Source organism: Podarcis vaucheri (genome assembly GCF_965113315.1).
Source record: "Podarcis vaucheri genome assembly, chromosome: 9".
Classification (NCBI taxonomy): Eukaryota; Metazoa; Chordata; class Lepidosauria; order Squamata; family Lacertidae; genus Podarcis; species Podarcis vaucheri.
This window is the reverse complement of record NC_138767.1, coordinates 55,292,682-55,306,725: the sequence shown is the minus strand read 5'-3', so window position 1 is coordinate 55,306,725 and position 14,044 is coordinate 55,292,682. Positions and strand designations below refer to the sequence as shown.

The window sequence follows — 14,044 nt, the reverse complement described above, 5'->3', positions numbered from 1 at the left end:
CAGCCCCACAGCTTGCTTCTGCCCAAGCTCCAGTTTGAATTGCAGGACTTCCGGCTGCATGCACTGTTCCTGGGGTGGCATGGGCAATAATTTCTCATAGAGACTTGAACATCATATGATGGCATCATCGTCAGCTGTAATGCACATGCTCGTTCTTTAGCTAAGCTCTGTTCAAACTGGTTTTGGAGCCACTACAGAAACGTGCAAAATCCTGCTGACCAGAGAAAACAACAGGATGAGTGCACACGGGACGTAACATTTCCTCTGACTTGCCGCTGTCGGGTCTCCCCTTTTGCCTTGTTTAGAGTTGTTGCTCTTGCAAAGTTCTATTTCCTACCTCTGAGTTCACATCCTCCTCGTTTCCTTGTTTCTTCCCTCTTCTTTGCAGGAGAATTGTACTCTGAGAAGCCACAGCCCTTCTCCCCGCGGCCAGTGGCTCTTCCATCCCCACGCAGCTCTGTCAGATGTAGAGGACCAAGTCCATGTGACCAGCTTCAAAAGGTACGCTTTATGCAGTCAACTTGCTTTGATCATTTCTGTGGCATTCCGTATCAGTGAGTTGGGGTCAAACTAGACAATATCTATTTGTGCCCTTCAGTGCAGGGTTGGTTTTTGTTTTGTTTTTTACATAAATTGCCAGCATGGGCACCCTGATCTCAACTGAGGCATTAGTTTGTGGAGGGGGCTTTAACCCTTAGTCCTTGCTAGAGGATTGGGAGTCCTACACAGGCAATTTGCTTGTGGTAGGACTCCAATTCATTTCAATGGGAGTCTGTTGTCGTCGTCCCCCCCCCCCCGCGAAGGGAGCACTGTTTCTGTCCTTACAAAGCTACACTTTCCACCTTTCCTTGATCTTCATTATCTCAGAGACCCAGGCCTAACTTGGATTCTGCAACCAGATAATATCCAATATTTAAATCCTGATGGGATTTAAAACAAAACTGAAAACAGCCCTTGGGAGACTGACCTGGAGTTGTTGGAGGATTCTCGACTCTTTCCTTGCCTTCTGTTTTTCTGCTCATAATCCATCTTCCCAACTGTTTCCCCTATCATCACAATGGCAGAAAGCAATTTTTTTCTCCTTGTATGGGGAAAAGCTGCTGAGCTCACTCATTTTTTAACAGAAAATGAGTCAGCAGGGAAAGGGTTAAGCATCCCCCCACCCCTCAAAAACTTATGTCCCTCCTCATTGATGCTTTCCTTTTCTTTTTAGAAGGTCATTGATGGGAAAGTTACACTTACATGTAACATCTAGGTTGTCTCCTAGTCTAAAGGCCTGTTGAAGAGTCAGTGCCCATCTTGTATGTTGCTCCAAGTTTTGCATATTGCAATGAGCGTGTTAACTTTGCATGCAGGCAAACTATATTGTTAGGGGGAGATGGTTAAAAGCATATTTGTCCAATGATTTCTAGTTATGGGTTTGTTTTTTCTTTCGTCCCACTGCCTTACCCAGGAAAACCCGTTGTTTATTGCTGAACTGGAGCAAATTGGTTTTTACTGTTGTTCTGATGCAGTGGCAAACAGGGGGTTTTCCCAGGGAGAAGCAGGGGGACACAAGAAACAACTCTTAGACCCATGTCTAGGAATAACAGGAAAAACGAAATGAAATACAGTGGTAGCTTGGGTTACAAATGCTTCGGGTTACAGACTCCACTAACCTCGGGTTAAGAACTTTACCTCAGGATGAGAACAGAAATCTTGCGGCAGTGGTGTGGCGGAAGCAGGAGGCCCCATTAGCTAAAGTGGTACCTCAGGTTAAGAACAGTTTCAGGTTAAGAATGGACTTCCGGAACAAATTAAGTTTGTAACCAGAGGTACCACTGTATGGGGCAAATGGAAGTGTGGGTGAGCTCTTAATGTGCCCGGCAATATCTCCTCCAGAAGTTCACAGCCCACACTGGGGATTGTATGGAAGACTGAGGGTGTGAGTAGCACAGCTCTGTATGCAGCCTTTGCAGTTTGCATTTCATTTCATTTTTATTTATTGAATTTATATACCTCCCTATACCCAGAGGTCTCAGGGCGGTTCACAAAAAAATCACAATATATAAAATCAAATAATGATCCAATCACACACACACACAGAGAGCCACATTTTTTGTTGTTTAGTCATTTAGTCGTGTCCGACTCTTCGTGACCCCATGGACTAGAGCATGCCAGGCACTCCTGTCTTTCACTGCCTCCCGCAGTTTGGTCAGACTCATGTTTGTGGCTTCGAGAACACTGTCCAACCATCTCGTACTCTGTCGTCCCCTTCTCCTTGTGCCCTCCATCTTTCCCAACATCAGGGTCTTTTCCACGGAGTCTTCTCTTCTCATGAGGTGGCCAAAGTATTGGAGTCTCAGCTTCAGGATCTGTCCTTCCAGTGAGCACTCATTTTAGGATGCTGATTAGATCAGCCAAAGGCCTGGTTAAAAAGGAATTTTTTTGCCTGGCGCCTAAAGGTGTACAATAATGGTGCCAGGTGAACTTCCCTGAGGAGAGCATTCCACAGATGGGGAGCCACTACAGAGAAGGCCCGTTCTTGTGTTGCTACCCTCTAGATCTCTCACAGAGGAGGCACACGAAGGAGGGCCTCAGAAGATGATCTCAGGGTCCGGGTAGGTTCATATGGAAAGAGGCGGTCCTTGAGGAATTGTGGTCCTGAGCCGTTTAAGGCTTTATAGGTCAGAACCAGCACTTTGAATTGGGCCCGGAAACTAATCAGTAGCCAGTGCAGTCAGACCAGGATCAGTGCAATATGCTTAAACCGTGAGCAACATGGCCGCTGAATTCTGCACCAGCTGCACCACGGGGCTGAAAAGTACTCCTCAAGTAACACCCTCTGGGAACGACCCTCCGAGCAGGACTGGAACCACTGCACCCCTAGTTGTGTGAATGTAGTGGCTTGAAAAAGTGCTTTCATATGATTCCAGCTGGGTTGTTATTAGCCTGCTTGGAACCCCTATATAGCTGGTTCCAGAAATCAATCATATAAGTGCTTCCAGCTATAGGAAGGCAATGTTTACCAACATTTTACACCACAATCACATATGTATAACATTCATGTGACCTCGTATTTATGATCTTGTGCTGGAGCAGCAGCTAGGAATCCCCCCTCACTCCATCTCTTGAATCTATTTATTTATTAAGATTGAATTGGTTTATGCAGCCTATGGCACCTATCTGGGATGCACCATGGATGCACATTTTTTAAAATGTTCACAGTTTCTGTCTTTCTTAAGCCAGCGAAGGTTGGGTCATTGAATTCTACAATATCCCACACAGATCGGAATGGGGCAGATCCAGTTTAGCCGCAGAACCGTAACTCCCTGTTTGGGTGTTAACATAGAAATAAAGTCCTGAGTCTTCCGTTTCCCCTTTCAACTTCCTCATTGGGTGTTAACATAAAATTAAATGACTCTCTTTAAAAAATGTAGACATCATTTCCATAATACATGTCCTGTCAGACCGAAAGGTTTTTTTGTTTGTTTGTTTGTCACGGGTGTAATTCTCCCCACCCAGTTACTCTAAAAGCTGCGTTAAGGCAATATGCCTAACTCCCCAAACTCCACCTAATTGCTTGCCTTTTTCAGTTTCTCTTCAGCTTTCAGCAGAGTCAGTCATATATGGTTGCCAATCTTCTGATCGACACTGCAATTACCTGATGCCTCTTGTGACATTATTATGTTGAATTAGAAGCTGTTTGTCAAGGCGCTTGCAGATCCTAACTTGTTTTCCAGTTGTAATGACAACTTCATTTCCCCCACCCCCAGTAAGGATGTGGAGAAGGAAATGTTTGTGTTTCACAAATGTATGTTTTGCTAGGCAAGCTAATGACAGAGAATATTTGATTTGAAGTAAAAACCTGGTATGAAAATATCCAGTGTGAAAAATGTATCACAGAACTCACTGACACAAGAAATAGTTCCAAATGAGTTCAGGATGGCCCTGTTTAACCAGCCTATTTGGGATACCCAAGTGATATCACATGGGTCAAAATAAATGGAATATCCAATCATTAAGCCGATTGTATAAGCAACCTTATCCCAGATTTTCCCCCATTTAGGACAACTCTACCACATGCACAAAATGTTAGGTCGTCCCTCCCACTCTTTTCAGGCATGGTCCACACTTTAAAACTCCATGTCTCAGTGCCCCCCCTTTTTAGGTTCTAGCTTTCCCTGTGTGCAAACCAATCTGCAGAAAACATTTGCTCCTATTGAATGCTAAAGAGGAAGTCTTCGTGTGTGTGCGTGTGTGGAAGCTAGGGACAAAAAAGGGAGCTCAGACATGGAGTTTTAAGCACTAATCTGTGCCTGGAATGACCGCTCCCCACATTAAATGGGGGGCGCCCTTTGCGTGGGTGCACACAGCCCCGCCCAATCCTACACGTCTCCCGGCTAGGCAGCCTGGCTTCCCCTCCCCCTCCCCCCGGGCCAGATACCTGGAGGTCCCCGCCAAGATTCCAAAAATTGGCCGGTCCCAGCTGGAGGAGGCATTGCCAGGGGACTTGGTCAGGTAGGGCTAGGTCTGTCCCCCCCCACACACAATAGAGTAACTTACATGGGAATCTTCAGTTGGCTTCATGCATTCCTTTTGCAGTTTAACCTTTTTTCATTACCACTATGCGGGCATTGCTACGGTCATTGATGGTTGCTGTTGAAGGACCGGGAAGGGATTTCCCTGCATTGGCAGGTTTTGCCTTCTCCGTAGCAAAACGCCACACCTTTGGTGCTTTCAGGCCTTGGGCGGAATTCTTTAGTCTATCTTCCCTAAAGGGGGGGCGTGAAGCGGTGACCCACGCTCCCCCGGCGGTGGCGGCAATCCCAGGGTTTCCCGTTAAAGGGGTTGTTTTGAGGGGAGTCATTGGCCATACGCCGAGAGGTTGTCATTGCTCTCCCCTGCGACACAGTGAAATGGGGGGCAGGCTCTCTGCTTAAACATACATTTTCCAGAACCAGCCCAATCCCCACACATTCTGGATAACCCTCATATTCCCCAGATACCTGGCCAGGGACTGGGAGGGATAAACGCCCAATGCCTAAGACAAGGTCTCTCTACATCTCAAACTTTTGATAAAGTTGTGGCCAATTTTAATCCCATAACACGTGTCATGTGGCATTATTCCACCTGGGTATTGTCTGGGGTTGGGGGAGGGCAGGTCTCTGCCTGCCTACGCAAAGAGAGGGGTGGAGGAAAGTAAGTGTGGATAAATCCATAGTTTCTTTCCTTCTCTTCTAACCAACATAAATGCCCAGCTGAAAGTATTGAATAATTATATGGTAATATGCCTTAGTGATCTCTGAATGAATGAATGATTCATTCATTTATACCTTGTATTCAATGAGTGCAGAGCCAACAATATGCACAGAATTCTACAGCATTGTTATAAGTAAAAATAAATAAATACCTGGACCCTTCTGCTGCCTCCCACCCACCCCCAGAACTTAGTTCTAAATTTTGGAAGTAGAAAAGACAATAGAGAAAAGGGCAGGGAGAGACACACTACCTGTGGATAAATGTAAGCAGCTACTTACTTACACTTGTTTGTCGTTTGGGTTATAGTTGATCATTGAGACTGGGGTCAAGCCAGAGGTTTCACAGAAAATGTGCACCTGAAATCTAAAGGAGAAAAAGAGAGAAGGTGCTACAGGTACATTCAGTACCTGTGCGGAATACTGCCATTTCAGCAGCTTGCAATGTTAGGGTATACAGTCGCACCTTGGTTCTCAAACTTAATCCATTGCGGGAGTCCATTTGACTCCCCAAACAATTCGAAAACCAAGGCTTGGGTTCTGATTGGCTGCAGGAACTTCCTGCAGTCAAGCAGAAGCCGCATCAGATGTTTGGCTTCCGAAAAAAACATTTGCAAACCGGAACGCTTACTTCTGGGTTTGCGGTGTTTGGGACCCAAAATGTAGAGTACCAAGGCTTTCAAGAACCAAGATACGACTGTATTTGGCTTTAGTTATGAATAGGGCACATGGCTGAACTGTGCCAGATCCACACACAGCTGGTAGAAGTTGCTCATGAGAAAGCAGTCTTGTAGAAACAGCCATGTGATCTGCTATTTTTCTAGTGAAATATAATCATCCAATACTCAGCTCGTTTTTAGCAACTACAGCAGCTATATTCCACTGTGACATTATAATCATGTATCAGCTGAGGCTCTTTTTTTGTTTAGAGTCTGTGGTTTTTACTAGAACTTCCCACCCAGGGTGAGAATTACACTCCAGGGCAAGAGAAGCTGGACTCTGGATAGTACCGCTTTACTATCGGGGAATGAGTAACGCTGGCTTCAGAAGGGCAGTTGGGAAATCGCACTAAGATTCTGCAAATTTTCGATTTACTGCTTTTTTTGAAAAGAAAAAACAGTTACTGCCAGCTGTTTTTCCTTTTCTCCCCATAAAATATGAATGGGAAGAATCAAAACTGCTTACTGCCAGCCGCTCTCGACTCCAAATTCTCTTACAAGTTTACCAAGGCCTGTGGTTCCATTTTGGCTGATCAGCAGAGTGTGAAGGAAAGTCCATCTGCTGTTTTGATTCTAAAATACAAAAACATACTTTAAGCAACTTTGTGACCAGATAGGCTCCATCCTAATTACAAGATTGCAAGTTGATCACAAGTAGCCGCTAAGAAAACTGTATGGCTTGTCCCATTAGTAAATGTATTTTAGGATCAAAGTGGTGGGTTCTTGGCAAAGGAAAAATAGCAATAACAGCAGCAGCAGCAGCAGCAGCAGCAGCAGCAGCAGCAACAACAACAACATTATGTATATCCCACCCATCTGGCTGGATTTCCCCAGCCACTCTGGGTGGCTCCCAACACAATATTATTATTAATAATAAAGCAATAAAACATCAAACATTAAAAACTTCCCTAAACAGGGTTGCCTTCAGATGTCTTCTAAAACTCAGATAGTTGTTTATTTCCTCGACATCTGATGTGAGGGCTTTCCACAGGGTGGGCGCCACTACCGAGAAGGCCCTCTGCCTGGTTCCCTGTAACCTCACTTCTCGCAGCGAGGGAACTGCCAGAAGGCCCTCGGAGCTGGACCTCAGTCTCCAGGCTGAATGATGGGGGTGGAAATGCTCCTCCAGGTATACTGGGCCAAGGCCGTTTAGGGCTGTCAGGTCAGCACCAAACCTTTGAATTGTGCTTGGAAATGTATTGGGAGCAAGTGTTCTGTGAAGCAGATGAGACATGAAAATCCCATTCTTTCACCAAGGGTTTGTTTCTGTTCTCTTCCACCACCCTGCCCCAAGTGCAGGAAGATGGGAAGCTGCCTTATACTGAGTCTGGCCACCTAGCTCAGTATGGTCTATATTGACCAGCAATAGCTTTCTTTTTTTTCGGACTGCAGTTTTTCCCACTTGTACCTGGAGATGCCAGGGTTTGAACCCGGGGCATCCTGTGTGCTACACATGGGCTCTACCATTGAGCTACAACAGCCATTTCATAATACAATGCACAGCAGTTGAAACTTTCCCAATCTGCAAGCTAGGTGATTCATGCAGTGTGGAGCGCCTTCAGCTTGCCAGTGCCTCTTCCCAAAGGCAAATCAAATCAAAGATGGTTCAGGGCATCTTCCATCACATGAAAGCATATGAAGGTTGAACAATAGGTCCATGTAGCTCTGCCTATTTGACTTATGGAAGCTTTCCAAGATGTCTTTCCCAGCCCCTCTTCCCAAGATGCAGTCCACAACATCTGGAAGATGCCATATTGGCTATCCCTATCTTAGTGGATATCAATAAACACAGTGATATATTGCAAATAACTTTTTGTTCCCTCTGCCAATGCTCCAAATTCCTTGACTTGATGTGGTTTCAGCACTGGTTCAACTCGAGCCCAAAACAGAGATGTCAGGTAGAGATTCAGACCACCCAACGGTGGTCAAATGAAGAAACTCGGGTGAGGACAAGCACATTACCCATGAAATCTCCTTGCACCAATAAGTCTGAGCAGGTCATGTGTTATTCCCTGAACCCTGTAAAAGATTCCAACTAAGGCTGGCTTGATAGTCTGAGCAACAAAACCTTCCTGCCAACTACAGAGTACATTAACTCATCCACAGCTGTGCATGTTCTCGGCCTCTCTCATACTTTGTGACTTTTAGTTGTTTATTTTTATCTCCCTCTCTATAGCCTCACAATATTGGTAGATTAACTAACAGAAGTGAGTTGCTTAACGTTATCTATTCAGGTTCATGGCTGAGTGGAGATTTGAACAGTAGCTTCTCCCCACATCCATTATAATAATGCACAGGATTTATTATTTTGTGATGTAACTGCTATGCTTCTGTACTTGCTGCCAAGAATATATAAAAAAATACCCAGCCAAATGGTTGGCCTTTTCTGCATGTTTACATAGTTCATAAGTGACCTTTGATGCCTTGGGAGGTCCACCACTTGCCTGTTACATAAGCACAAGGAAGCACAATTTTGTGGGCAAAACACTGTAGATGCTCCTGGGAGTGACAGTGGCATGTACATTGGTGCTCAAACAATGTATTGGTTGTGTAATAAAACATGTGACAGTATTGATTCCTGGTTTAGGATGCTCCAGTTAGTCATAGAATCAGAATTGTAGAGCTGGGGTCACCTAGTCGAACCCCTTGCAATGCAGAAATGCCAACTAAAACATCCATGACAGATGGCCATCCCACCTTTGCTTAAAAACCTCCAATGAATGAGAGTCCACTGCCTTCTGAGGAAGTCCATTCCACTAACAAACAGCTCTTACTGTCAGAAAGTTCTTCCTGATGTTTAGTTGTCACTTATATTGACTTATACTGGTCAGCACCATTTCTTACTTAAACATATTAAGTTGTTTGTTTGAAGCTTGTGGTTGTGATGTCATCTTTTTGCAAACAATGATCAGACAAACATGAGATGAGGCTTTTGTTTCTAAAACTCTGATTCCATGGTGGCTCATTAAAGAAAAAAGTTGTATATGAAACTGAAAAAATAGCATAGTTTATAAATTGAAAATCTGGCTCTGTTAATATTGCTACATTCAATAGGTGGGTTTAAAATATTTGCGTCTGTTTTCTCTTCACAAACTCCTCCTTGATGTACTCCTAAACACCTTTTTAAAAACAAATTCAGAGCCCAGAAACGAGAGAAATTTAGTTGCTCTCAAGTCCCAAATGAAATCATTAGGATGAACTAACCACAACTTATTTCCCACTCATTTAAGTGGAGTTAAAAGCATTACTAGCATTCTCTGGATGTAGACTAGTGCATGTTAAGTGTTAAACAAGAGCAGGGGGCAGCAAACTTTTTCAGCAGGGGGCCGGTCCACTGTCCCTCAGACCTTGTGGGGGGCTGGACTATATTTTTGGGGGTGGGGGGAATGAATGAATTCCTATGTCCCACAAATAACCCAGAGATGTATTTTAAATAAAAGGACACATTCTGCTCATGTAAAAACACACTGATTCCCGGACCGCCCACGGGCTGAATTTAGAAGGCGATTGGACCGGATCTGGCCCCTGGGCCTTAGTTTTCCAACCCATGAACAAGAGAATCTGTGTGTTTAAGAGCTTTTTTCTTTGCCCCACATTCTTGCAGCCATACTGACCCAGAGAGAGAGAGAGAGAGCGCATGTTAGGTACTTGTTAATCTCAGGAAGATCTTTGAATAGTCAGACTTGCTTGAATTTGGTAAAGAGGCCTTAAACCTTCAGTCTTCCCCATGAAAGAAAACAAATTCCCTCTCCCATACAAACAACTAAAGAATTACCAAGTAATGTAATACATTTCCACATCAGCATTATACGTGGGAGCAAGATGGTTTAACAGAAGGGTCTGCAGACTCAGCAGGATGAGACGGTGAGCTTGAAATATTATTTTTGGGATGTTCCCACGTAATGAAACAAGAAAAAAAGGGTTGTTTAACTTAGAACTGCTAAAAGTGTTTGGGGGGGGGCGGGTTTCCAGTCACCAATACTTTAAAAAAAATATATCATTGTCATACAGGGCTTTCACTACATTCCAATAGTTTAATGGCAGTCATGGGCATACCTTTGGGGAGGGGGTTAAAATATATAAATTGTTTCCCTGGATCAGACTGTGGCTGATCTAGTATGACACTCTGTTTCCAACAATCGCCAGCCAGATGACCCTAGAAGCCCACAAGCGGAGAACGCTCTTGAGAGTCACCCACTGTTGTGCTTCCCCAGCCTCTGGCATGAAAAGTCTGTTAGCTCTAAACATGCTGGTCCCATTTAAGCAGTCGTGACTAATAGCTCTTCTTCAAGATCCACTGATTATCTTCTTCTAAAGTTCTGAGTCTCTTACGAGAAAGGAACCCATCAGTGACGTGATAGATACAAGCACATTGAGGGTTCCAACTTGAGGGCCTCACTTTCCTTAAAATGTTGTGATTTATATCTCTGTGAGAGCTAGAAAAAATTGCATTGAGACAAAGCCACAGACTGAGGTTGCAATCCTATGCATACTAATTTGGGAACATGTCTTGGCTTATTTCCAAGCAAGCATAGTTGGGTTGTGCTGTAAATGCATATGATTGGGCCACTTGTCTCTGTGGTTATCAAATCCTTACGTTGACAATGTACTAAATTATCAGCTGCAAGGAGTCAGCAACATGGTGCTCTCATGAGCCTTCCCTAGCACCTACTGGACCCCCCCCCCTTCCCCTACTCTTCCCCACTGAAATTAGGCTTGAAAAAAGCCCTTTACTCTGGCCAATAGAATGGGTTGGGTTGTGCGTGTGTGTGGTAACCACAACAGTTTCTCCAGTGTGCAACTGTGCCCATGTGCTCAGGAACATCATCAACCCCCAATGTGCTTGAAGATCCTGTGGTTTTATTTCAAACTGGTCCTCAACTACCACAACTTAATTCCCATCCCTCTGTTGTTTTCCTCACTGTCCAATTTAGGAACAAGTTCTTTGAGGGAAGGTTCCCATCTCTTTTACCTATGAAGCTCTGCAAAACGCCAGATCTACATATGATTTGCCGCCATCACATTGAACCGAAACAAAAAAGAGTCTGTCGGTGCTTTAAAGACTAGCATGCATTGTGGTAAAAATCTTCATGGACTTGAGCCCCCAGCACGTGAATAATCTCAGGAAGGAGTTGTGTGATGCTGGGGTGGGGCTAGAGGTATAATTCTGCATCCCCTTTCAACGTGCTTTGCCCCCCTGCATGAGTAACTCATGAAAGAAGGTTATTATAAGTCAAAATTTGCATCTAGCTCTATTCAAACTGGTCACCTGGTGCTAAAGTTAGGTTAATGGCTTCCCTTGTCTGGGCTGAAAAACTGATTGTGCAGAACTGATTTACAAAACTGTAAAAAGCTGGAGAAAATGGTATTGTCTTAAGGCAACATGAGTATATGTGTTCTACTTCTGGTCTGCAAGATAATAATCTCTCCATGAGTCACTATTTTAAAAAGGAAGTCTCCTGTTTGTCTTTTTACATGCCCCCTTAGGGATGTCCATTTTGTTTCTGCTGCAGAAGATAGATGGTTTTGGCCCTTCCTTGGTCACCCCTCGGATTGAACAAATATGAAGAATCAATGGCCTCTTTCATTCATTTTTATCTCTTAAAGACCAAGGCAACCTCTTGCAACCTTTGCAATTGCAGTTGTCTTTTCCATTGCCTGTCTTCATAAACATGACAAATGATGCTTTGCTATGAGTAACCAGTCTTGTCCCAATAGATAAATCTGCTGCCAGAATGGTCTTTGCAGAAATGCTCCTGGAGGCAATGACTATTCTTTGAGGAAACTTTCAGTTTAGGGTCTTTGCAACCCAGATTTAAAATGTAACGTCAGTGACAACCTTGGATGTATTTGAAGGAAGTGGGGACCAAAATGCAAGCGGAAGAAATAGGATTTCCTCAAATGGTTATATCAACCATTCAAGTAAAGCCACAAAAGTTATTAGTTCACACATTTGAGATAGCCTATCTACCCTCAAATACCTGTGTTAGTTCTTTACTGTTTAAAGGAAAAAGTAACTACCTTACAAAAACTTATTTTCCTGGAGACAGTTCTTACTCACCAGGTCAGTGACCCATTTACAAGCCCGAACAAATGTTCTTCAAACAAGCTTCACAATGGTTTTACTCAGTGCTATTTTTCTAGAAAAAGAGGTGCCAGAACTCACTTCATTCTCTTAGAATGGCAATGGCGCCCACCTGAGAGGTTCCGGAACCGAGTTCTGGTGAATTCCAGCTGGAGAAAAAGCCCTATTTTTTTCCAAACCAACTTCATTGGTATAAGTCAGAGTGAGTTCATTACCTAATGAAACAGCCAGCTTTGGCGGATTAAATTGTAAGATAAGAAGTGCCAGGGCTGTGTTGCAAGCGACTGCAATTTCTCTGGACATGCTTAACAAATACTCTCTTCTCCTGCAAGGCGGCAGATATCAGAAAAAGAAAAGGGAAAAAGTTTGGCTTACCACCTGAAATAAATGTTTAGCCCTGGAACTATAAGCAGGTCCTGTGCCTGAGTTTCTACCTTAATTTAAATGCTGATTAAAAATATGTACTTCCTATAAGGAGGCAAGGACAGGAGGCAGTGGGAGTGTTGGTAAATATACTGCTGAAAACAAGAGATTACAATAATTTTAAATACAGCATACAGTCAATATCAAACTTCACTCCCCTTCCCCCAGAGTTTTCTGTTTCTTAACCCTGCCCCCCCCCCAAAACCCACCCACCCACACTTAATATTCTGTGCCTGTTGTGCATGCTTAGTCCCCACTGGGCTGTAGGTTCCCTCCGTTAAGCTTTTTATTTTCTGCTTCTGCAAACTTTGGGTTCCACCACGCATGCTGACACAGCCCTCTCATTCCTCAGTGGCCCCATTTTGGCTACAATTCTGTCATTAATCACCAGCTAAGTTTACTGTTAGCAGAAGTGATGGTTGCCATTGGTAGTGTTTATAACTGTGCACTAACAACAATAATTTTTGACCCACCAGTTAGGTCCCCTTTTTAGCTGATCAATACAAAAATGATTAATCCAATTCTAATCAATTAAACCTTTAAGGGCTATATTTTGCGGTAGGAAAACAAAAACTTTTGCCAAGCTTTTCAAGACCTGAACAGACTCTTTTTTCATGCTTTATTCTAGCAGGTAATGTAAGAAGTAATAGCAGATTCGAACGGTACAGAGCTTCTTGTTGATACAGTATTGTCATCCATCTGCTTTGTGCCTCACGTTTTTACTTGCAAGTTCTAGATTGCATTTCATTGGCACTATATCATGCACTAGCAAGAGGGGGGAAATAAGCACTTCGGTTTTTTGCTGCTATTGCTTGGCTGAAGTATTATTTCATTTTGGTTTAGGACTCATATGGCAAACAGAGAGTATCTCATTAGTCTCACTGCTTTACTACTGATGTAGTTTGTCTGAGCTCTGAGAAATTGAGACCCATTCTCAAGTAAAGCCATACATGGGATTTTCCCATGATAACTGCATCCAAATGTACATCTGAGGATCCTTGTGAATGCCAGCCACAAGGGTGCACGCCGAAATTTAAGCCATAGAAGGGACATATTATGTTTCGGTCTCACATGTGACATGTGATCAGGCAGAGCACTGGAACGATTCTGTCCTCCAGGACAAATGCGGCCTGTGGTTCTTGAAATGTAGGCTTATCCTCTTTATTCCTACATATCCCAGTCCAGAAAACCCATTCCCAATTAGGGCATCCTGTTATACTATCCAATAATTGAATTCTGTTGCCGAGATCAGAAAAGCCACTTCCGATCTCTTTCCTAAGTTTTCAGTGGGAGGAATACTATAAATAAAAGATATTTTTCTGTAATCTCCCTCCCCTATACCTCCACCCTGGTTTTCTTCTGGTAGTTGATCTAAAATTGTTTATATATAACTTTGATCATGATCCTACCTCCCATAGTCAGAGCACATCCACATCATGGCAGCTGTTCACACAGTTGTGGTGGTGACCATGGCTATAGTGTGGTGAGTGTATTTCCTTGAGGCAGCTCTGGCTAGCTATGGTTAGTTTCCTCAAGGGCGTAGTGTTTGGGTTTTTTACTTATTTATTTTTTGATTTCTA

At 43.6% G+C, this 14,044-nt stretch overlaps 1 protein-coding gene across 2 annotated transcripts in view; it reads left to right on the top strand.

Moving 5' to 3' along the window:
- Positions 1 to 379: 379 nt before the first annotated feature.
- Positions 380 to 14,044, top strand: part of LNX1 (ligand of numb-protein X 1) — a 117,866-nt gene continuing 104,201 nt past the window's right edge. Inside the window, exon 1 of one of the 2 annotated variants that reach the window (XM_082238120.1) lies at positions 380 to 501. The gene's annotated coding sequence lies outside the window, so the exon portion shown is untranslated. The remainder of the gene's footprint in view (positions 502 to 14,044) is intronic. The other variant, XM_082238123.1, reaches the window with a different exon arrangement.